This window comes from Corvus hawaiiensis, chromosome 7, assembly GCF_020740725.1.
Source record: "Corvus hawaiiensis isolate bCorHaw1 chromosome 7, bCorHaw1.pri.cur, whole genome shotgun sequence".
Lineage (NCBI taxonomy): Eukaryota > Metazoa > Chordata > Aves > Passeriformes > Corvidae > Corvus > Corvus hawaiiensis.
This window is the reverse complement of record NC_063219.1, coordinates 36225326-36250257: the sequence shown is the minus strand read 5'-3', so window position 1 is coordinate 36250257 and position 24932 is coordinate 36225326. Positions and strand designations below refer to the sequence as shown.

Sequence of the window (24932 nt, the reverse complement as noted above, 5' to 3'; positions counted from 1 at the left end):
TAATTGGATTATTTAATTTGATTGTTTAAATTGCCTTTCTGTCTTTATTTGCAGCCCTTTTTTAGCTGAAGACATTTTCTGATTTGGATTTGCATGTATGCTTGTTGTGTATGCTCACTATTTTGATTCTCTTCCAAAGATCTTTTCTTTTTTCTCAGAAAAAAAATAGTGAAAATTAATATGTTGGCAAAATCCAGCCACGAGTTCAAAGAGAGTTGTGAATAATGGATGCTGGATCTTTCTCTTCCACTGCAATGGCAGCACAACATTATCCAGCTTTTTATTAAAAGTGCTGCATTTTTAATTATGCCCCAGAAATAAACAAATCAAATGCAGGAAACTTTTAGACCCTAAGCCGCCAGTATTCCATGAGTGGACAGATGGGGCCTGATCTGGTGTAAAGACAGTTTTGCACTGGTTCACCCAAGAGTGATGTGTACGTGGAGCCGGATCCGGCTTTCCATGCCAAGAAAAAAACAAGTTAGCTTTGAATTAGGGCTTGTTAAAATAAACATTCAGGAGATCATACAGGCAGAGATTCTGCCTGCCCGGTACTTGAGTGTTACAGCACGAGGTGGTGTAATTCTTGACATTGTCTGTCAGTCTATAAAACTAATTTATCAGATGGGGCTGATAATTGTTTGCATGTGATTCTGGCAAACCAGGCAGGAGTTTGGTTTGTGCAGCCTGAGGGAATCCTCCTGAACCATCCACTCCGAGTCAATGGCAGCTTTGTCATCGACTTAAAGGGTTCAGTAAGGTGAATTGAGATCAATCAAAGTGATTTAACTCTGATTTAAACCAGCAAGCAGAAAACTTTGATTTAAATAATTGATTTTAATCTAACTGTGAATTTAGTGTTAGTGGTTTTCTCAGAGGCAAATTACTTGACTGGTGTATCAGGGTAAATGCACTGATTTGTGACCAAAGAGAAATTTAGCAGATCCTTTTTTTGGACAAACACTGAAACAGTCCTCTCTTCCCAGCTATGTGGGTCTTTTCCAGACCAGATCTGTACTCAGCCTTAACTCTTCATCAATTTTCATCTCCTGTTTGAAAAGTGAATGGGTGAGATTTAATTCAGTGACTGTTAATTCTCAAGATGCATTAATTTTCATATGTATTTATTTTAAAACTGGTTTCATGCATTTTAGTCACCATTTGGAGTGGATTTTTGTGGACACTAGAGGGAGTACACACTGTTTCAGGAAGTTTTAGGATGTTTTAGGATGGTCTAATCAGTCAGTATAGAGCTATATCTGATGTTATAGCTGACGTTAGTAGTCGAGTTTTTGTATCTTGGGTCATTTATGAGAAGAAAACACAAAAAAGATAAAGGTCAGGTTTTTCAAAAAACCCTCTTAAAAAAAAAAAAAATCTTATATTTTCTGTGATGCAGAAGTGGCACCTTGTGTTCTCCAGCAGAGTTTAAAATGCAAATCAGGTGCAATGTGGCCAGGCAGTATAGACAGGCTTCAGACTGGATTTGGTCAGCACTGCTGGATGGGAGACAGAGGTACCAACATCATCTGCCGGCTCTGCTGTTGAGCTGTTGTTTCCCACTGGGCTCAGTGTTTTCCTTGCCCCATCACAGGAAATCCCACAACATGGCAACCAGGCAATAGAGATAGGAACTGATTGCTTTTCATGAAATTTCTAGAATCCAGAGAAAGATTAAAATAATAAAAAGAGAAATCAGGAAAAAAAAAAAAAGAAAAGCAGTAGTGTGGCACTCTCTGCACCATCCGGCTTTCTGTATTACTAAGAACGTATGTTGCCTGATTAAAATGAGATTTTTACCTACAATCTAAAATATTATTTGGGCAAGGACGTGGAGTTGTTGACAGTGCATTAAATGGCTCAAGATGAATGAGGTAAAAGTCATTATAAAGAAAATACAAATATTCCAAGTTTTCTGAAACATTGTAAGGTTTTGAGCACTAGTAAGTTGTTTTTTTTTCCCTGTGTTTTCTCCTTCTTTAGACTTTTAACCAGTTTTAAGTCAGTTTCAATGACTCCAGGTTGGTTTCAGTAGTGTTACATACATTCCAGGAGAAATGTATTGGTTATAATAAGAATAGTTTGTCTCAGATGTAATTTTATTGGCTGTGTTAAAAAGCATTGATTTTTTGGCTGAAATATTTGGGCTTCGGGGTAGATACATTTGTTCTGGTTAGGAGTGCACTGGAGTCAGTAGAGCTCTTGTGTTTCAGCAAATACACTTTTGTTTAAAAGTAAATGTAACATTTGAAAAGATAAAATGGGCATTAGTTGGTCAGGTGCTGTATTTCTAATCTGCCATTCTTTCAAATGTGAAATGTTATGACAGTTGAAAGAGCGCTCTCTGCTCATCATATTTTTAATGTATGTAATTGTAAATCATCTGTATAATGTTGTGTTCACCTTACTAAAATATATATTAAAAGCATACATAAATAATATTTTCTCTTCCCATGTTGAAATCCATGGAAAAGGATTTCAAAGAGGAAATCTGTAGTTGGTTTTTGGGGAGTGCCTCTTCCCCATCTTTCCCCCCTCAATTCTGCTCTGGTCACCTCCCATTGAGAAACTTGGTCTTACTCCCTTCTTTGTGACTAGTCAGCAGCTCAGAGTTTTGACAAGATTGAAAGATGTGTGGAAATCATGGATATGATAATTCTGTGATAAAGCTCAGCTTTGGCTGAGCTTGCTGTCCGTGTCAGCAGATGGAGCTCTGATGGACCTCAGCTCCATTGCCAGCGCTGAAATTGCCTCACTGGCTGGGCAGAGCCCCACTCCTGGCACTCTGGTCCTGGCTTCATAAATTAAATGCATTATTGTACTCTTTGTGTTGTTCTTTTCCACACTGGACGTGAGCAGCTCTACCACAGATGGAGTGAGCTGGCTGTGGTGCAATGGCTTATAAAGCCAATATTTCTGTAATCAGCTGTACCTGTGAGGTGGCTGTAAACTGCTGTGCTCTCTGCTGTTTGGCCATGGTGGGGAGGGAGGAGAAACCTTCCTCGTGTTCCCTTCCTCCTGCCAAACACCCTTCCCCCTGATCAATCTGTGCCCTGAGCATGAGGAGAATGACATGAGATTCAAAGTTTGCTTAAAATGTGCATAATTAAGCCAACCACAACATTTGTGCCCAATATTACGATGGAATACCTGGATAAGAAGTGCAACACATACCTGTTCTGGAAATGTTATATTACAGATATATGTCTTATGAACTTGAATATTTTTTTCCACATTTGGCTGTCAAGCTACCCCAAATCTCTTGCAAGATTCAAATTCTATTTATTGTCCCTTTAATTCATATAAGTGTAAGAATATTTTTTCAGACTCTAGCTACATACAGAAGTCCTATCAACTATAATGGTTGTTACTTGTAGTTAAAGAAAGGCAAATAGACTTTTATGTGTTTTAAATCCTACTAGTATGGCTATCAAAAAATTAATGACTTACAAAACCAAAAGCAATCCTGCCACATTTAATACTCTGCAACTGCAAGTCAACTTATTATATGCATTAATCAATTTGTCATAAATGAACCCCTGTTTCATATACAAGCAAATAAAACAGCCATGCAACAACATATTTTATTCATAAACCGATATGCAGCAAAGCAAATGGACATAGATTTAATGTCTCACTTTTTAAATAAAATATGTTTACATCAATCTGCTTGTTACACAAATTTATGTAGCCTATATCAATCAATATGTGATATATATAAACTACTTTTGAATCTGGCATGTTTGGTACTTCATAATTACCTCAATTTAATGAAAAATTCCTAGTTTTAAGACAGTCCTAGAAGCAAATCAGATTTTAATTAAAAGTTTTACCTTGGTTTTAAAAAGGTCATATTAGCCAAGGGGAGATAATGTCCTTTTATAGAGCACATCTTACTTCTGTTGCTAATTGATGTTATTTGCTGAAGAGTAATTTATGCTGCTGCTAAGGGGAGAAAGGGGGGAAAAAAAAAAAGATTTTCAGTAGTGTTGTTACAATTTTTTTGAGAATGTTTTTTCAGTGTCAGAATGTTCATGCTTTGTCCAGTAGGTAAATAGTGTTTAAAGAAGTTCATAGCAATATTATTAATTGCTGGGAAAATGTGATACTTTACTAATGAAGGAAAAGTGTCTGCCAGGATGTGTTTACTGGTGAGACAGCAGTGTGTGCTGTGCTCCACTGGGAAATTATATATTAAAACATGTACCTGCCCTTGGCTTTCAACCCAGTCCTGACATTTCTTTTCATTTTGGTTGGTAAAGTTGACTGTGATATTCACCATGGAGTATTTCCTCCACTACTCTGCATGATTACAGAAAAAGACTTGTAGATACCTTTAAATACCGAGATTAAAATAAAAATGAGAAAAAATTGAACAAAACAATGTAACTGTTCAAAGAGAGTATGTAAAACAAGATCTGAGCATCATTCAAAAATCAAAATAGGCAGGCTTTAAATCCAGCAAAATTTTCCTGAAAACATGTTCCCTCTGGTGCAAAATACTCTGTTCAGAAGACTGAAATATAAGGGGATTCATGATGGGAGGTGAATCACACCAAGGGGAAGACACACAATAGATTGACAAAAGCAATCAAAGGAACAGTACAAGCAAAATAAGAAAAGCAAGGGGAGTATTTTGACATCTTGATCTTAAGGAAACCTCTTCCCAGTCATCCTAATGCCTTGAACTTGAAGACAAGAGCTGATCCTGCTGACACACATCTCATCTAGACCCATCTTTTCTGTCAAGGACAAAAAGGAGAACCTTTTGAGATGTCATTTTTCCTTTGCCCTGCACAAGGTAATGGGATGCCCAGCTCAAAGACAGAGGAGTATTTCGGTAGAATTCAAGAAACCCATGGATGGGGCTGATTCTGTTTAATTTATTGACTCCATCACTGCTTTATTATTAATAACTTGTGTATTTAAGACATCTCTTGAGCCGAAAATGATATAAAGAAAATAATTTAGAGTCATAGAATAGAATCATAGAATATCCTGGGTTGGAAGGGACCCTAAGGATTATCAAAGTCCAGCTCTTGGACTGTCACGGGACAGCTCCAAGAATCACAGCACGTGCCTGAGAGTGTTGCCCAAGTGCTCCTTGAGCTCTGGCAGCCTTGGAGCCATGACCCTCTTTGTAACCCTCCTTCGGACTCTCTCTGATGGCTTAAAGTCTTTTTTATGTTAGTGGTGCCCAAAACTGCCCCCAGGATTCGAGGTGTCTTTGTTGATCTTTCTAGAGCTGCTGTTTACCCAGCCCTCTCATTTGTCCTAGCCTCTCTGCAGGGCCCCTTTACCAGTCCCTGAGGTGAGACTGATGGGTCTGTAGTTTCCAGGGTCATCCTTCTTGAAAATTGGGGCATTTTTCGGCTCAACTGGGACCTCTTCAGATTCCCAAGACTGTTCAAAAATCATTGAAAGAGGCCTTGTGGTGATCAGCCAGCTCTTTCACGTGTTCTCAGTGGAATCCCATCAGACCCCATAAACTTAGAGGGATCCAGCTGGAGCAGTACATCCCGCGCAAGCTCAGGGTCGACTGGGATTTTATCATTCTCAAGGCCAGTGTTATTTCTGCACTGCCTTTTGCTATCAGTGCATTTAAATAATCTCATTGTCCCCCACAGTTTTAGTCAACTTCAGCTGAGCTTCAGCCACACGAATTTTCTCCCTACAGTGGTGAGCAGCATCTCTATATTCTTCCCATGTCAGCTGGCCTTGCTTCCACTGGTTATACACTTTGTTTTTTTTTTTTGCCTTAGCTCCAGAAGATCATCCATGGTCAGCCAAGTCAGCCTGAGGATTTAAATCCTGCCTTATCTGCTTGTTTTCCAACATTTTGGAATTGCCTGTGCTGTTGGGAGGTGTTGCTAGAAAGTGACCAGCACTGATGTACCACAGTGAAAGTGTTTTTCCAGGGGCCTTTACTCATTCCCTGAGCAGCCTGAAGCCTTCTCTCCTCATGTCTAAGTTTTGTTGGTGCTTTCCCTTCTGTCTCCAGGTTTTAAACTCGGTTGTTTCGTGATTGCTGTGGCCATGATGGCCACCAATCACCACTTCACTCACGAGATCCTCTCTGCTAGGCAGCAGATCAAGGAGGGTGTCTTCCCTCAGTACCTGTCCCATGAAGTTAATCCTTACCCAGAGACACCCTCAGCCGTGCCATTACCAAGTGCAAGCTCCACACTTTCCAGCCCCTCTGTTACATAGAACACCACCCCCTGCCTCCATACTTATGGAAGAAATTGGGTGGCTGCCTGGCTGCTATTTCCATAAAACTCTAATCACGGGGATGGAGCATGACAGTGACAGATGCACACGTAACTTTGCTAAATTTTCAAAAGATAAATTCACTAAAAAAGAGCTGAGACACCTTTTGTTAAGGCACTTACAATTTAAGAGACAGATTTACAAACACTTGCTGTTGGCTTGCTCTGAGAATCAAGGATCCTGCTGAGCATTAAGAATTATTGAAAATCAATAAATTCTTAGTGTGCAGAAGGTCAGATGTGTTTCTAAAATACAGAGATGTACAATTAAATTATTACAGTGCATATGTGCCTTGTTTAAAAGATCTCTTTACGACAGATTGTTATTCCCCTCAATCTATCAAGTAGTTAATTTTAAATCCTAAGGAAACACATATCCATATGTATGTTACTCTGGAAAGTTGTTATGTTGCTTTGAGCATATCAACACATATTTTTAATGTTGTTTGTGCTTCTGTTTTCCTGTCAAATGGATTTCAGAGCCATTGTTATCTTTTATGCTATTTACAAAGTTACCCTCTGCTGTTCTACAGTACAGCTCATGAAGTTTTACTTTTCACCCTTTTTCTTCTTTTCTTTCCCCCCTGCCCCAGACATCAGTGTGCTCTGTCTTTACACCCCTGGCCAGCCGAATTTTCCTGCAATTAACCTGGATCACGTGATCTGGAACATGAATTTTTGGAAATCTACTCTAAGGCTTAGCATATAAATTCATGCATAGGTACCAGAATAGGTGATTTGATTAATCATTGATACTGCAAAGTTGTCTGCAGTTCCTGCAAACTCAGACAAGAGCTGTGCATTATTTGGGTTTGTGGGGGTGGGGTGGGTGGGTTCTGGTTTTAAAAATTTTGGTCTGGGTTCTTACTCTTGCCAGGCCAGTAGACTTAGGCTGTCTGTCTGTTGTCCTGTCTCAAAAGGTACCTGTGGTATCAGATGATGTTTTGGTGTTTGATGACAAAATTCCACTGTCTTGTGGAACCAACTGCTGGCACTGTGTCCTAGAAATCCATCAGAGTCTGTTCTTACTTTTTGTTGGCAGTAATGACAGTCACTCTACTACTTCTCATCAACACTCCACAAATTATCCTGAACGTTCTGAATCATAAGTGTAATAATTAGTAAAATGCTCATAAAAAAAAAAAAATGAACTAAGGGCTTTCCCAGTCTGCTTAAAAGATAGCAGCAGAGTCAGAGTGGAGACGGTTTGTCTCAAAGCATTATCACCATGATGGTTGGTAACCTGTGCCTGGTCTCATACAAACAAACAAACAAAACCCCAAAAACACCAACAAAAGGCAATAAAACTGTTACTCCCCCAATATGTAATGTGCATGTTTAAATGAGCAATGAAGTTCAGTGGTTTGAATGCTGCCCCTGGGCAGTGAGGGGCTGGATAGAGAAGAGTAGTGTTTCCACCTGTGTTTGGGAGAAGACTTTCTCTGGTTTTGGTGACATTAGGAAGTGGTCATGAATTGTAGCTAGGGAAATTCTACTAGAAAAATAAGATTTCACCATGAGAGAAGCTTCAGTGGTAGTACTGCCCAGAGGAGCTGTGATACCTCCATCCTTAGCAACATCCAGTAGTAAACTTGTCCTGCTCCAGCACAAACAGATTTAGCTCTGAATTTTAAGTCTCCATTGAGCAAGGAAGGACTTTCGGAGGTCTGTCCCAACTTTCAGTAGTGTATAATTTCCAAAACAGGAGGGTCCAAGTAGTAGTATAGTTCTTGGGAAGATTTTGAAGCACCTTCCCTGTTATGTACTTAAAAAATAAAAGGTACATTAGTCAGCCACTGAGAAATGCAGGAACTGTGAAAGAATCCTTTGAAACTTGCCTAAAATTGCACCAAAATAATGGGCCTCTTGAAGAGGCAGTCCCATAGTGGAGGCCAGATATACACATACATACAGTTAGCCTAAATCATGGTCTATTTGAAAAAGATCTGTGAAAGCTATGGTGTCTGAGCAAGACATTATTGCTGCATAGCACAAAATATCAAAAGTTCAAGAAAGAGCCACAATGTAAATTTGCAAAGGAAATTTTCAGAATACAAAAGGCTTTTCTTCAGAAAAGCTGTTTTGCCTGAGAAGGTGTTTCTTACACTTGCCAAGTGCGGTAATTGCTACAGGACCCACATAGGGTAGGTTGTAATGTCAGCCTCAGAGGTGGGTTTTCACTGAGACCCAACTTTTGGGTTGCAAAGCTGGTTAGGGTGGGTATGATGAAGGGCTTGATAAGGTGGAGAAAGACAGGTTTTGCTTTGCACAGTGACATTGATCCTTTCAGGAAATTTTGCAAAAGCCGCTGAGCCTTGCCAACATAAAAACAGCTGGAAAAGAAAAAAAAGGCTGGCAGGGAAAGTTCAGATTCAGTAATGTAGCTTCAACATCTTGTCAGAAGCAATGCTGACCCTCAGGCACAGGGAGCCTTGAATTTCACTTGTCAGTACTCTGAATGTGAAGCAGAGGACGTCGTGTACTTGGGTCTGCATTAAAGGCTGTATAGCAAAGTTTATCCTGTTGCACTTGGACAACAAAAATTAAAGGGTGTCTCCAACTTTCTCACTGGACCAGAGGTAGTAATTAACTTGAGTGTTAATATGGGGTGGGGGAATAAAAAGAGCAACTGGAGACTAAAAGCAAACTGTTCCTAAACTGTGCTTGGCAGGGTCAACAAATGGCTGTAAGATACCCATAAGCTGATGGGTGACAATTCTGCTCAGTTGCAGGGGCTGCTTAAGGACCACAATGTTTTGGAGAAGGAAATGCTTCTCTGGTATGGGACAATGTCTGTAAATTATATCATTCCTTCCAAGGCAAGAGTGCTAATGAGAGGGGCAAATTTAAATAAATTTCTCTGAAAACCTGTAGGGGTTAAGAAATACCAGGTTTATGTTCTTCTGGAATAGTCTGCATGTAGTAGATGGTATTCATAGTCTGGAGTAACAGCAACCTTGTTTTGACTTCTTGCTTTCTTCTTATTTTAAGTTAAAAACTTGGAAATTCACTTATAACTAATGTCTAATTACAGAATCTATCTGTTTAAAAGTGTTTTGTTCCCTTGTTTAGACATCCCTGTTTAATTTATTACTATAGTAGTCATGGGAAAATATTAAAATATTTAATGAATACTTCTTGGTAATCCAAATATCAGAAATGCTTCTCCCATAATCAAAAATAATGGTATGAAATTATGCTGTTTAATGAGCGATGCCCTTACTCCACTCATATGGAAATGTCTGTTTCCTCATTTTGGACCTGTACTCTCCTATGAACAGGTTTTATTTTCTTTTGGCCAGTATGGAAGTTCAGAAGAATGCATTTAGCATTAAATTGGTATGTTCATCTAGAAGATTAAAGAACTTCAGGTTTTAAGTTTTTGACAGCACCTTTGGGTCAATTCCTGGATTTAGCTAAGTTTGTTCAGTCCTCCCAAGCTACACTAATGTGAATTCCTGCACGTATGAAAAAGCTTTTTGAAGCATAACATGTCTACAGACTTTTCTGTAAATGTAGCAAGGAAAATCAGGTGAGATGGGTACATGAGGGGGAAAAAATCCTGGCTGAGCAGTCAGCTTGCAGTAAAAATAAGAGAAGTAAAGGCCATGTAAATTAATTGCTGAAGTAGCACCACGTCCTTTTTGAAGGTGCAGATGAGAAGTGTGAGGACAAGACTGACTCAGACAAGATTTTATAAATTGCCAGCTTTAGGCATTCATTTTCTTCTCAGATTCAGACAAACGCTAATCCCAAGCAAACCCCTGTGCATTCAATATTCATGAATGAGAAGCCATTTTTTTATTGTCTGCTTCAAAGAAATTGTTCCCAGTACTGAGATCAGCCTTCGAAGTTGAAAATTTTGGATGAACAGGTGAGTTTTGAGAGCTGGTAAAACAACAGAAAAATGAATAAATCTCAACCCCAAGCATAACCAAAGTGGTTTCCATAGGAACACAGATGTGTAGCTCCTGTGCATGACAGATTTAGCAATTTAATTGCATGTTTGTTCTGACCTTCCAATTGAAAAAGGCCATTTGAGAACTCTAGTATTTGAGGACCCTGGCAAGGATGTTATGCTAATGGCTCTGGAAATATCCCTAAACTCCTGTGTTAAAGTTCATAGCTGTACGTGGCTCACAGAGAATCAGAAGCAGAAATTGTTGGGTTATGAGTTCCAGGTTAGCCTTGGCAAAGTGCTTTGATGAGAGTTAGGACAAAGAAAATGTGCATGGACATGTCCTTGAATGTGTGCCCTGGCAATTTTGGAAGGCAAAGCTGAGGTGACATTGGGCAATGACCTTTATCCAGTAAATGCTGTGTTTCCTTAGGTTGCCATGACGGTCAGTGTGCCCTAATGCTCCTTATGTGGTACCCTTGAGGGCTCTGCAGCCTCTCTCCTGCTGCTGACTCTCCTCTCCTTGCCAAAATAAACACTAAAACCAACCAACCAAAGTCAAGTCAAAAGCTACGTTTCATAGAACCACAGAGTGGTTTGGGTCGGAAGGGACCTTAAAGGTGGTTTTGTTCCAATCCCCTGCTGTGGATGGGGACGCCTTCCACTATCGAAGGTTGCTGCAAACCCCTTCCAACCTGTCCTTGGATACTTCCAGGGGTGGGGCAGCCACAGCTCTGTAGAGGTGTGTAACTCCCTGAAGACTTTTGGAAATATAATTGATTACAGATGACTTTTTGATTAATGTGAAACATTCCAGTGTCCAGTAACTTGTTCAGGCTGAGCTTTGTAGCCTAATGAGTTGAGTCTGCATGATACTATCTAATCTGCATAAAGGTCGACCAGTCAATAATTTTAGCCTCTGCTGATTTAACGCACTGAAATGCTCACGTAGATGAAAAAGCTTCTGTGCTAACTCAAGTGGCCTTGATTTTTTTTCTTTTTTCTTCTCAGATTCAAAGTCACAGCCTGAGCAGTGGCCCCTCTGTTGTGGCACTGTGCCTCAGCAGGTGCCAGTGGCACTTAATCACCTTGAAGACACCGTGCCATGACTTATGTCTCTTATTTCTGCTGTAGTTATAAGGAGTATCTGAATTGGAACATAAATTGTCTCTGGTTAATTATTTCATTAAATGAACAATGTGGATTGCTAAGCATTATTATTCCCGTTTTACAATTGAAGAAATGCAGTTAGTGATGTCTCAGTGATGTGGATGAGAATATTTAGTTGCATATCTGCACTCTCATGAGTATCATAAATAAGCCCAAAATCTGGCATGTTTCAACTGTTGGAGTCATTGAAAAGAGACTGATAATGAAGATAAATTTGTGCATATGCTGTACTTGTTCTGAATGTAAAATTGCTGCTCATTTCCGTGAGAATCAAAGGCGAGCTCTGAACTCTGGCTACTGAATGCTCCAGGATAATTTGCAAGCCCAAAAAATGAGCCCCAAAATGGGATTTCGTGACACTATTGATCTCTTTGTTGTAGCAAGCTCAGGTGCTGTAACAGGTCTCCACATTTAGACACCCTTTTTCATCTGGCGTATGATTTTTCTGGAGATAAGGATACACATTACAATTTGGTGGTATTTTTCAAAGATTTAATTTTTTTTCTAAATAAAAATTAAAAGTTTCTTTTGTTGCAGATCACTTATTTCTGCAAGATGCATGTTACCTTTCAGAACAGTGGGAGTACAGGACTGGGTGTTCGTAAACATTTCCTTACATTCCCGGACTTTTTCTTGTATTGATATATGGGTTTCAGCACTTTCTTCAGTTAATTAGAGATGTCTGAATGGAGCATCAAGGACACTGAGCTCTAAGGTGTGGCTGTGGCTGCTCTTGGAGTACTCGAGTTGTGAAATAAAGAAGTGGATTTCACCAGTTTAACTTTCACAGTAAGACTTAGTAAAATACTTCATTTTGGCTCCTCACATCACCTTCCAGTGCAAAACCAGAATGTAAATTAGGGGTGCAGATTGAGACTGGTGTCAGCATTATTTTTTCTTTTTTTTTCCTCTGATACGCAGTGTTTTGGCAGATCCCGATTTCCTTTTAGGCCTGCCAAGTTCAGCTGGTGGCACAGCTGAAATACCTGTGTGGGATGTGCTTTCCTTGTGTGGTGTGAAGCAAACACACAGGGTCATGCCGATTGAAATGACTATTTAAGCATAACATGATGTTACTATTCATTGCACCAGATGATGATGTTATTAAAATATTCGAGGATTACAGAGCCTTTAGACACACAAATGCTCCAGTGTTGTAGTTACGTGGTTGAGGGTTTCTTCCTTATGTGACCTGCCACCAGAGCTGGGGCATTTGGGGGACCTCCCAGGCATGTGTAAACCTTATCTGTTTGAGGAGAGCCGAGCTCCTTGGCCAGGTGTATTTGTAAGATCCTGTGGGGAGCCGAGGAAATCTATGTTTCAAATACCCTGTGCCCTGCAGAGAGAGCTCTCACGTAGGCACTTGCTGCAGATCTTGGACAAAATGCTGAACTTTTAAGTGCTCACTGGTGTATGTCTCATCCAGCCCAAGGGAAATAGTTGGGAAGTGTTTATAAAATACAGCCTTGCCATCAGCATACGGAGGGGAATTGGAGAAAATGGGATCCCGTGGTGTGGCAACTGTACTCAGAATTGTAATAAAACAACTGAAGAAAGGAGATTTGTGTGATGTGTTGTAACTAGAAAGAAGATCAGAAGCTGCCACATCTGCAGGCTTGTTGTGGAGTGAATGAAAAATATTTTTATTTCTTATTTCATTATCATTATGCCAGTCCTTTCAAAGCATTCTTGAAGAAGAGTGGCTCAGTGCTAGGAAGAATTACATCTTTTCTGCTGGCCGCTTTGTATGAATATAGGATGTTTTTTTCCCATTACGGGAATGTTTGTTGTTTTACCATCAAAACAGATACACCATGTGTACATCTGCCTATTAGCATATGAATTACAAAATTGCATATAGAAATGTGATGGTCATATTTAACAGCGAGGGTCACATTTGGGTACAAAATCTGTCAGTGCTTTGTGACCAGCATAAGAGATTTGCTCTAAGGCAGTTGCATTGTGGGGCATTAATCTAAATTAAAGTTCTCCTTTAACTGTTATTCCCAGGCCCTGAATACAGATGCAAACTCTGACTTAGTCTGGAAAGCCGGAGCAGGTAAGCAGAGGGTGCAGAGTTTACCCAGTGCTGTTTTATGGGGTGAAGTGTCAGTGCTGGGGTAGAATAAATCTCAAATATTCTTAAACTTTCACAGAGTGAATTCTGCTTCTTCCTTCAGTTCCCTGTGTGTAAATTAAGGGTGGCTCAAGGAAGCTGCAGGGTTGTGCTGATGCAAACTGAGTGCTTCTTTCCCTGATAGCTTCAGAGTTCACAACTTCAGTAAAGTTTTTAATGTATGCACTCCTCTTCAGATTCCTGAAATAGAAATGATCACAGGCTGGTGCCCTCAGACCAGCTCTGCTCCCCATGAGTAGAGGATTGGTTATGTTAATCACCATGGAAAGGATGCATTTCATGAGAGAACAGAAAAACATTTTTTCTCACAATTTTTAGACAGCCTTTCAAGAAAGCTGCCTTTTTTCAAGTGCCTGCACTGTGTAATCTTGTCTATTGTTCAGTGTGGGATGGATCCAAGAAGGGGGTGCTGGGTGATGCCCAGAGTGGCTGCACCCTCTGAACATCTGGGCAGCTTCTGTATCTGCAGTGTGCAGATGTCCACCCTGCCAGCCACAGTCTGTGCTGGAGAGGCACAATTTCTAATGGAAAGTAAAGCATACTCAGGAAAAAAAGTTGCTCAGCTTTCTCCTTTCATCCCTGCATCTTGCTTTTAGCCTAAATAAGACAGCTCTGATTTATCCTATGCAGATGAATGGTTGGGTTTTATTCTTCGGGCATGTGCTTCATCTGTAGCATGCTTGGCAGTAAAAACATCCCAACATCCTAATGCTATTCTCCCACGTATGGAATTTAGAGGCCAGCGTGGTTAAACTCCGTTACCAAACCAACAGTGGCTTAAGGCAAAACAAATTAGATGGGAAAAGGAGATCTCTAAACAGTATTTTTTTAAACCCTTTTGCATTTGGAGTTTGGTAAACTGATCTTTCTCTGGTCTTTCTGAGGAAGCTGATTCTCCTCTCACCCGTGGGACAGTGGGCAGGGAAAGGGGTCATGGCTGGTTCAGATGACATGAAACATCTTCGGATTTGCCAGGGCCACTGAGGCCCTTTCGCTTCTTCCTCTGAACCATGTTTGCTTCACTGTCAAGCTTTGTGTGAATAATGTCTGAAAGTATTGACATCTAAAGAGTAAGAGCAGTGATGTATGAAAGGCAGCATTTCACAAGCTCAAGATGATACATCTTAGTGTTTAATCATAGACTCCAAATCACACACCCAATTGTGTTTATGGTTTTTTTTTTCCCTCTTTGCACACAATTATGATAAGCCAGAATTTCTTTAAAGTACTGTAGGAAATTCTGTCAAAGGAGGCAAAGGGGATTGTTTTGTGGCTCCATCAAAATGTTTAAAGAACATAAACTTGGTTTTCATGATATTATCAATCAAATGCTTATTTTGGAGTCGTTGCCATCATCCAGGTCTTTCTTTGAAGAGGTAATCAGAAGGTCAAGATTTCACAGACTGTTCTCTCGACGGACCTCTTCTGAGTGTATGGGTTTTTGATTCAAAGAATGATGGCTGGAGTTTGAAAACAGTTTAGAACATAGCAACAGTGAGTGATCTCAGAGGGAAGGTTTTTAAAGGCCCAGAGTGGCCCAGAGCAGCTGTACCCTTTAGGAAGGTTCATTAACCGAGTGGGAAGGACTCTGCTCAGGTAACCTGCTGCTCTGGGGAGGTACCCGGGTAGGTACCTAATGTGTTTTGTAATGTCATGGCCAGAATAATGCTTTTGAAGTTAGTGAGACTCTGATATGAGCATCTTTTAAATTACAAGCAGTAGGATCACTGTAAACATTTGCCTGTGTGATAGAAAGAAAAATCCATCTTTTTCAACGAGAGAGCTAGAAAAATGCAGTAACCCTTCTTTCCTCTGACATTCCTTCCATGTGCAATGTCATGGTGCTGTTCTTCATCCAACTCCACATCGAGTTAAAAGGAATCTATTTTGAGTGTTTCCTTATCTTTTACTCTTAATTTTATACATTAATTCTTCTTTTTAGAATGCCTTTTAGACCATGTATACTTCTGCTACTCTGTCAATCTTGGTGAATGCAGGGACAATATTTTTTATATTAATAGTGTGGCATTAAGTTGGCCTAGAATAAATCAGTGCCAAATTATTTACTGCCCTCTTATGCAAAGTACTGCATGTTCCCAGGGGCTTGGTTTGTCCATGTCTAAAAAAAATTAGATCTTCTGCTACACTATCAACTGATACTTGTCTTTAAAGTGTGCTCTTTTTGTCTCAGTTGCCATACTGTTCCTTTTGCAGTACAAAAGGACAATGGGCTTTTTCCTAAAGTCCCTTCCCATAACCCTGGAATGTAAAACTCACTGCCAGCTGAGGTACAAAGCAGCTGGCACCGAACAGAAAGGACACAAAAGATTGACCAGAATTCAAACTACCACAAAAAGAAATGAAAATAATCTCCTATCACAAGCATCTCAGAAGTACAGTTTTGTTTGAACAATGAAAACTAGCATTTAAATTACATAATGGACCTGAACAGAACCACAGAGCATAGGAGGAAAATTCAGAACACTTAGGTCAGCTGAGCTCCTCTGAGCTTTTCTTGGCTAAAAAGAAAGGCAATGGCAGATGAATGCACTCAAACACTGTAAAAATAATAATGCTCTCTGGTACTTAATGCCTTTCACTGGAAGATTTCCAAGTGTTTTTCTTTAAATAATAGTTAAGCATTGCAACTAATTTTAATATCCCTTTAAGGGTGATTTGATTTTGTCCTTTTGTAAGTGCTAGAAATATGTGGTGTTTTTTTGGTTTTGGGGTTTTTTTTCCCTTATTTATCTCAGGTTAGAAATAAGGCAAATGGCAAATCTAGGAATAAAGTCAAGGTGTCGTCAGTCACTCTGGCGTGTGAAAACAGGAGGAATTAATTTTCTTTCCCTTCAAGTTCAAACACTACAAATGTCACAGGCTGTCTGATCTAAGATTTATCTTGTCATTTCCCAAAAGGGCTGTTTCCCTTCCTGGAAGGCAAGTGCTTGCAGTGGGCTGCTCTTCTGCCCTTTTCGTTTTAGGAGTGGACCTGCATTTCACAGAAGCCCAAATCTCCCAAAGGGAAGTTGTACGTGAATTTACCCAAGTATAAATCACTAAGTTTGAAAAATAGCCATAATCTGGGTACCTGGTACCTTTTAAAATCATTAAACTATATATTAGGCAAAAGGAAATAAGAGCAAAATGAATTAGAAGTGAGGAAACTAGGTGGTTTTTTCACCTCTGATTTTTAAGGGGTGAATTTAATGGAGGATCAATAGAGCTGGCAAGGGTCAGCTTTGCTTTAGAAACGTAATATATGGAGTTCTCACCATCGTCTTCTACAGCATCTCAGCCATGACCATCAATACTCTGTGACTCCTGTAGTGCATCAGTTTGAAGCAAAGAATGCCAATCTGCTGTCTTGTGCACTGATCTATGAGCAAATCTATAATAATGGAATTTAGTCGTCGAAGGATGTTGTATGAACATTAATTAACCTTTAAAAATAAGTACGAGGAAAGTAATAGTTCCTATTTCAGACCTTGTAGTAACTGGAATATGGGAAGATGAGCTTGGCTGGGTTTTTCAGAAATTGCAGGGGTTCATTTGGAGATAAAGGAAGGGCGAGTGCTCAGATTGGGGTGCAGTTGTGTGTGTAAGACATCCTAGAAAATCAAGTAACCTCTGGAGACATCCATCTTCCCAAGCTGTGGATGGGCACAGAACCGGCTGTCCTGGGTGTGGTGCAAGACGGGACCTCAGGGTCTGCATGTGAAGCGAGGGGCTTTAGGGGAGGTTTTGATAATAATGAGAGAGATTTTAGGCCATTTTGTACATATGCTAGCAGTATGGATTTGTGCTGATGTCTAGAGCCAAAACGTGGTGGTACAAATCCCGTAAGAGGAGCTTTGTGTGGTTTTTGAAGCTGAGTGTGTGGGTGTGACTCCGTGTGCCTGTACCAGCGTCTCCTCTGGAACCGTGTGGACTCTTCCCTTTTCCCCTAGCATATAAAATAGCACGTCCCTGTGACGTATTAGTGGCTCTTTCATTAATTTCTTCTCTTGTTTATTTTATTGCACTGACATAAGAAATACACAATACCACGCTTGTCATTGCCTTAGGATTTTTTTCTCTATAAATATTATCTTTTTGATGATTCCGAGAATTCTGAGGAAAAAAAAATATTGATTTCTCTATGTCAAAAGGCTCTTCTGTATCTCATAAATATTCTTTTTGTCAAGATTTAATAATTCGTTGTCCAAGCCAGTGCTTAAGTAGAAAAGATTTATGTTAATACAAACTTTCTTTGGTATTAAGATGATCAATTTTTCAAGTGAAGAAAAAAGGGAAGGTGTCAGGAGCAACAAATGATCACATGTACTATGATTTACTTGTAACCTCGGGTTCAGACCAGATGATTTTGAGGAAGAGTTCATTGGGTAGATGTTAAAATGCATTTAGGGAAGGAGGTACTTTTGCATAGCAACCTCAGGGATGATACCGAGACTCTGCTCATCAGAGTCAGCAGGTGTTGAATCAAAATGTTTGCAGGATGGTTTTCCACACTTGTCTTGGACAACATCTGGCAATATGAGTATTAGAATTGATTTTCAGATTTCAGTTAAACCTGAAAACCGCGGTCCAGCATGCTTAAAATGCATTGCTGAGTTTGCTGGGCTCTTAGCTGGGTGCCAACTGTGCACCCGTGGGGCAGGGTGGCTTTCCATGGGATTGAGCAGGCCAGGGCATTCCTTCTCCTTACTAAAGGTGAAAGAAATTAGGTTGTAGGGTAGTTCATGTATCAGTGAAACCACAGTAATTCCAGTTAGAGTTGATGAAAATGAGACAAGGCACTTGGTTTTACTAAATGTGTTAAAAGCCAGTTGAGGACTGAGGAGATAAAGACGGCTGGTTCAGTCTTAATCTTTTGGGCTGTTTTTGCCTGTTAAGCACTTGATAAACTGGGAATAAATGCATGTTACAGCTCAGATAAAGGAAAAGGAAAAGTCCCGAAAGCTGGGTGTATTGCCTGCCTTCACTGGCCCACTTATTCTTACGGGTTTTTTTTATAGGGTGTTCTTATGGGTGCTTTTTCTTATGGGTATTATCTCTATATGTCAGCTGAGTTTTGTTGCTGACTTTCTAACAATGAGGAATACAATTTAGAAATAAATCAGCTCCTAATTTGATTACATGGGCTTTGTTTTTAATTGCATTCTTCTACTAATCGAACAGCAAGTTATGTAAAATTGAAGATGGAAAAATAAATTTGCAGGATATTTTTCTTTGTGGTTTTGGTGAGTCGTTATATTACAAAATCATACTTTATCCATAAACTGAGTTGGGAAGGCAAACTAGAATGGAGATATTTTGTTACATTTTTATTTTAATGTGACTCAAAGTTTGACTTGCTGCCTGACAAAAATCAGAGGGTTATATTTCTTTCTGCAGCAAAGTTTCAGACCAGTGAGCCTCCTGGCAGGGTGATCAGAGCTGTGTTTCAGTGATGGTTGTACAGATTGCCAGATTATATTGTATATAATTAGCATTTGTTGTTCAGAATTCTTCTTGGTTATACCAGTGAGAAGCCAGAAGTACTCTCCTGAGATCAGTGCATTTTCTCTGCTATTTACACTGCTGAAATCACAGTTTAGCTCATTGTGTGTTTTTATAATATGTTGTACACAACTGTGAATGCATATTTGATTATAATAGAAATGTGATTAAATTCCAGCTTTGTTCACTTCACCTGCTTTTGCTCACTGTATCTCTGCTGAGATTTATTCCAGCATTCAAAACTCTTCATCTGATTCATGTGGCTGCCAGAAAAATGAAAACAGCAGACAACAAACAAATAAAAACCCTTCTGCCAAGACCTTGATTCCTTTTCTTCCTGCAAACACAGGTTTCATCTCTGCCACTGTGGCAAATTTATACATTGGGTATTTCCATTCCCTGCAGCAACAGAAATAGAGGCTCACAGCCAAAGTATAAGAAATATATAGGTCTTCAAATGCTAACTTTAAAATACAGATAGTAGGTATAGTTTCCTGTGTTTGTGGCTTGTTTTCCAAAAGGAAAATTGAAAATTATCCTGGTAATTTGAGCAAGATAGCAGGCTGTGGAACAAAGCTGGAGTGTCTCATGGATATGCTCTGGGCTGCCTGGCGTCAGTCTCCGTTTTTCCATTGGAGCACCTCTGCAGTCCCAGGCACCAAGAGCTCTGAAGTGATGCATCAGACTCTGCCAGCATTACTGTCCTGCCTCTCTCCATGAAAGCCAAGCTCTTGGGGTAAATCAGCCCTCTGCTTTAATGCCTGTCAACCTAAGCCCAAGTTCTCCTGCTGTAATTTTTCCCTAAGTGTTGCATCCAGTATTATGGAGTGAGCCTGTGTTTATCATCATCTCCTCTCCCTGTTTCAAACAGAAAAAAACAAGATATCCTTTCTGAAAAAGAAGGCCAGATACAGCCGTGGAACTTGCCTGTTTGTATGAATTAGCATGACATAGTTCTCCTTTTTTGTGGGAAACAATGTGCCACTGACTGGATCAATAGAAATTGATTTTTGAATAGGGAGTAGAAGCAAACAATTGCATAAAAGAGGAAATAATCTTATGCTGAAAGCAATACACATTTTACCAGGAACCGATGAGTGCGTAGAGGTGAAAAATAAAGCAGGACATTTATGACCTGGGGGAAAAAAAAAAGAAGTTAAACGAGGTTTTAATTCTGATTTGTGATATTTTTATGACTGATATAGAACAAAGTATCTAATTTTATTCTAAGCAGGGTGGTTCAGGGTTTGTTGTTTTTTGTTTTTTTTTTTTCTTTCATCTTTGCTGGCTTATTTCTGTTCAGTTGTGAGAGAAGTGTGCTAAATAGACCCAGAAGAGCTTTCAAAGGATAGATTGCTATTGCTTTCACTTGTACAAAAAGGTTAATTATGGAGGTTGGGAAAATGTTGCTGCTTTAATGATAAGGGACTGCTGTACAGAAATGACTGACTGAGCTAGTTTTCAGGGTCATCCTAATTTTAAAATAAATGACAAAACATCAGGCTCCTTGATCATTCTGAGCATTAGAAATGAAAGGTCCGACATGCATGAGAAATACCTAATGATCAGAAAATCTGAGATAGGTAACAGAGGAGGAGTTCAACCAAAAAATAATTCATTAGAATTTCTGTGTAACACAATCTTTCTAGAAACTAATTAAAAAAAAATGTACAGAACCAAAGTTGTAGAATTTTTGCCTGAGTTTATAGACTGTTAAATAAAACGGAATTTGTAATAAATTAAACGGTGATTTAAACCTCTATTTTTTATGGTTCTCTTCATGGATCCTATTCTGCCATTCCAGTCAATTAGGCACTGCAGAATTTCAAAGGAGAACAGAACTTGGATTTTGTTTTTGACATGCTGAACTTGATGTATTATCATCATTTTTGCTTTAGTATTGGTGCTGTAATACAAGTTTTCACATAGAAAATACGTATTTCCCCCATTTTCGCACTAAAGACTGAAAAAGGGAAAGGTCTGTTCAAGGTTTGTGCCACACTTCTTTGCCAGGAATATGAAGACCTGTAAAGGACACTACAAAATACAGGAAAAACCCTACCTGTCAAAGTAAAGAGTGATTGCTTAAGAGCATCCATCATCTTTGAGAAGTGCTGAGAGCAATGGTGGGTGAACCTCTGTAGGTACCAGAAATTCACATTCTGCCTAAATAAGTGTTCTTAAATGAATGCATTGAGTCCAGTGCAAATTGCTGCAGGCCAGTGAACCTCTGAGAAATCCTTCAATAAACAGATGTCTTCTGGGATCGACATCCAGGTGCCCTTGCGGGTCTCCTCTGTCAGCAGCACTGGGCACAGATTGTTGGGATCCCGGGCTGTTCTGAGCTGGGAATGGTTGATGTTCTGCTGCCAAGCCAGTCCGGGAAAAATTTCACAGCAGAGGGGAGTCCTCTAGGGCTTAGATGCAATTTATTTCTTAATACCTTCTGCATCTATTACCTAATGGCTTTTGAATACTGTCTTTTTTTAGGTCATCTGTAAGACTCAGAGTTATGTTTGGGCACCAAGCCCAAGCTACAGAGAGTTGGAGTTTCCATGTTCCCCTCTTTTTTTTGGAGTTGCAGGAATTTACATAGGATTTTGAAGACAGCCATTTTGTACTTTATGCCACCTTTACTGACTTGCTTGGATTGAAAAGAATCCTCCCACTGCCTACTGTTGGAACAGAATATCTGTAGGAAGTGCCCAAGCAACAATCTCATCAGCATTCCAAGATTCTCCATTTGGTTTTAATTCTTCAAAATCCAATACCCCAGCATTAAAAAAATTTACAGTCCTAGCCTGTTGCTGTTGCGGTCAATGCAAAAATATGTTCAAGTAATGAAGAACTGTTAATACAGTAGAAATTAGCAAGGATAGATATTTGGAAGTTATTGCATTAATTTAAAATTCATAAAAGTAATGAGTTTTGTATGAAAGTTACTGTTCTCGAGATGCTTAGAATGAAAACAGTTATTAGAAACATAAATATTAAAATGAAGAAACATTTTGCTTTTTCTTCTCTTTTTTTGTGCATGCCTTTTGCAATTTTGAAATATGTTGGCCTTATACACTGTGACGGTGCAGGAACAATAGTGGTAGAAGTTCAGTGGTGATAAAAATATGGGATCTCAGCCAAGTGTTACTTATGTGAATTATTAATATTCACATATTTTGCTTTCTGTTTGTTTCTTTATTGCTTCTGAAGTAGAAAAGGTGTGATTTTCCCAGTGTTTGAGGACAGAACTGGCCCTCACTTGGGCTGTGGCTGGGGTAAGTATTAGTTAAGGTCAGCAGTACTTGGCTCCTGGCATCACAGTTTCCCAGTGGCTGCACAGACTGAGCCTGAAACTGTAACAGATATGAGGAGGTTGTAGCTATTCCTTAAAACTCCATATATATTAAATATATATATATATTTGTGAGCCGCTGTGCTTCTGTGGTTTGTCTCCCGTCTTGTTGGTGAGAGTTATGAGACTGACTCCCAAAATTGCATACAACATTGGCTACCATATCCTACAACAAAGAGCAAAATTGTTGCTCGTTCCAGGGAGTCATTACTGAGATCTTGGCAGAGACAAAACATTGGAGTTAAAGAAAATACTGCTGGGGAAGTGATGTGGGAAAGCTGGTCATGGATGCTGAGGCTTGAAGTGATGAGAGCAGGAGCTGGAGCTGCAGGAAGGAACTGGTTGGGGGACAGAGGGCCACTGCAGATGGAGATAGGTGGCACTGCAAATGGAGATTGGCAACTGGAGGCAAGCCAAAGAACTGGAGAAGAACAGCATTTAGTAGAAAAACACTGCACTCAGCAAAGGGGTTAGTAGCTTGGAATTCTGTGGTTTGTCCAAGAGTCTTGGATGCTTAGAGAATAGAAAATTAGAATGATGGATACTGAGTCTGGAAAATTATGGGGATGAAAAAGATTTGAAGGAGGGGTTGTGAGGAAAAGCGTTTTAGTGTGACTGTGTTTGCAGTGGGTTGATTGAGCCAATGCTTTGGTGAAGATTCCCCAGTGCTGGGGGTTTGCCTGGGGGAGTAAATGCAGAATATCCCTGTGCTCCAGAGATCTCATGGGCATTAGAGACTCCTGGCTCAGGCTGCCACTGAGCTCCTTTTTGGTAGACAACTTTTAACCTAATAAATAACGTTTTTTCATGTGTAGGCAATTTGAAAGCAGAGTGTCTTTTATTGAAATACTTCCCCCAACAAACCTAAAATATAAACAGTTGGCTTTGTTTATTCTGAAACACGTAGTTTTGGTAGGACAAATAGCTCCATTTGTTTTTGTTTCCCATGAATACAGGAAATACATACTTTCATTTGCTGGGGTTATTCCTTACTAGCATGTGTTAAATTTTCAGCGTAAGCAGCATATATAGATTTAAGAGTTAACCAGGACTTAAGTATAATTCCTTTTGAGCATTTAGCTATTAACTTCATGAGAGTAAAGCCACTGAGTTGCTTATTTAATGACTTACTTGTTTATATGGAAAATCAATTAGCGCAGCTCCTGGGGTTTCCTTACCTTTTCTTTTCAAGGATTCTCCCCAGGAGCAGTACTGGCACAGTGAGCTTTTGGCATCCATGTAGTGCCTCGGTTCACAGGGGGTTCCTGAGGTGCAGGAACCTTCCAAGTCAGTGCACCAGAGCAGGGGAGGAACTGGGGAGTGAGACTTCAGAGCCTTTAAACTTGCTTTTACAGCCAGCACTAAGAAATACCGGCCTTGGGTATTGATAGGGAAGATAATGTTAATGGAAAGGAAAGCAGCATTGCTTTATTTGAATAGTTACTGGCTCCAAAAGGCTTAGTTCCAGCCTGTGCTGTATGAGCACTTTCAACTGGTTTTTTTTCTATTTTCCCTCTTTGTTAAGAGGTGGATGTTCTCTAGGGCATGTTGTATGTGCTGGGGAGGAGTGTGCTGGAATAGCTCTGTGTATATGGGGGTGGAGGCGAGAGGTGCTGGGATCCTCTCTCATTTGCTGCCAGTTCAGTTGGTTCTGGGCCCTGGTAGCCCCAGGTCTGGTCTCCTCAGAGCAGGAGTGCCCAGTGCCTCCAGGCTGTGTGCTGGGCCTTTCTGTTGCTGCTTTGAAGCAGCTGTACTGCTCTCTTGGGAGTCTCTCTTGAAGCTTCCAGCATTTTTTGCCTGGCTTGGCCCAGGTTCACAAAGTGGTCTGTCTATGCTTGCCACACTGAGATAAATCTGGTTTTTTTTCCATGGAAAGTCAATTATATTCCCATTTACCTGCCTGCAGATGCTTAGTAACAGGAAGTCTTCTAGTTCAAGAAAGCACAAAGCAAAAAGCTGTTGATGGGCAGTGAACCCCATACATTTCTCCTGGCACTCAGACACGGAATTGGCACCAGCATGTACCAAGATCCCATTGGAGCTTGGGGCTGTTGGCAGCAACGTGTGCTTGTAGCTACCAAACCCCAGATTAAAAACAAATAGCAGTGATGTTAATGTTAATAACATCATTTTGATACAACACGTGAAGGAGTGACACTGAGGTTCGGTGAATAAAACCCTTCCCTCTTGACCACATCACTCTTGTTTTCAATAGACATTCAAGAGTACTTGATTTTTAATTCCATATTTCCTTAAGCACTCACTGTAAATAAGAAGGGAAAATAAACCAGCAATAACTGATCTTCGAAATTCTTTTTATTTTTAATCTGGGTATCATAGAACTTCATAAAGAGCAGCAGATATTTTGAGAGTTCTATTTAGCTTATTTGGAGTCTTAATATTTAATTTTTTTATCATAGAAATGGAGAGAGAGTGCTTATTTTTATGGTTGCAAGTATTGAAACAGCGTCCTTTACGTGCCTTCTAAGAAGTCTGAGGACTTAGAAGGAAACTGAAAAATAAGGAATATTTAAACCTGGTTGGAAATACCAGTCCTCCAAGTGAATAATGATTTATCAAGTAATTGTGCCCAGTTTTGGAACTCAA

The 24932-nt window shown here is 39.8% G+C and overlaps 1 protein-coding gene across 1 annotated transcript in view; it reads left to right on the top strand.

The window, feature by feature from the left end:
• The window catches only part of LRP1B (LDL receptor related protein 1B), a 640387-nt gene that overhangs the window by 22168 nt on the left and 593287 nt on the right, over window positions 1–24932 (top strand). The window lies entirely within an intron of this gene.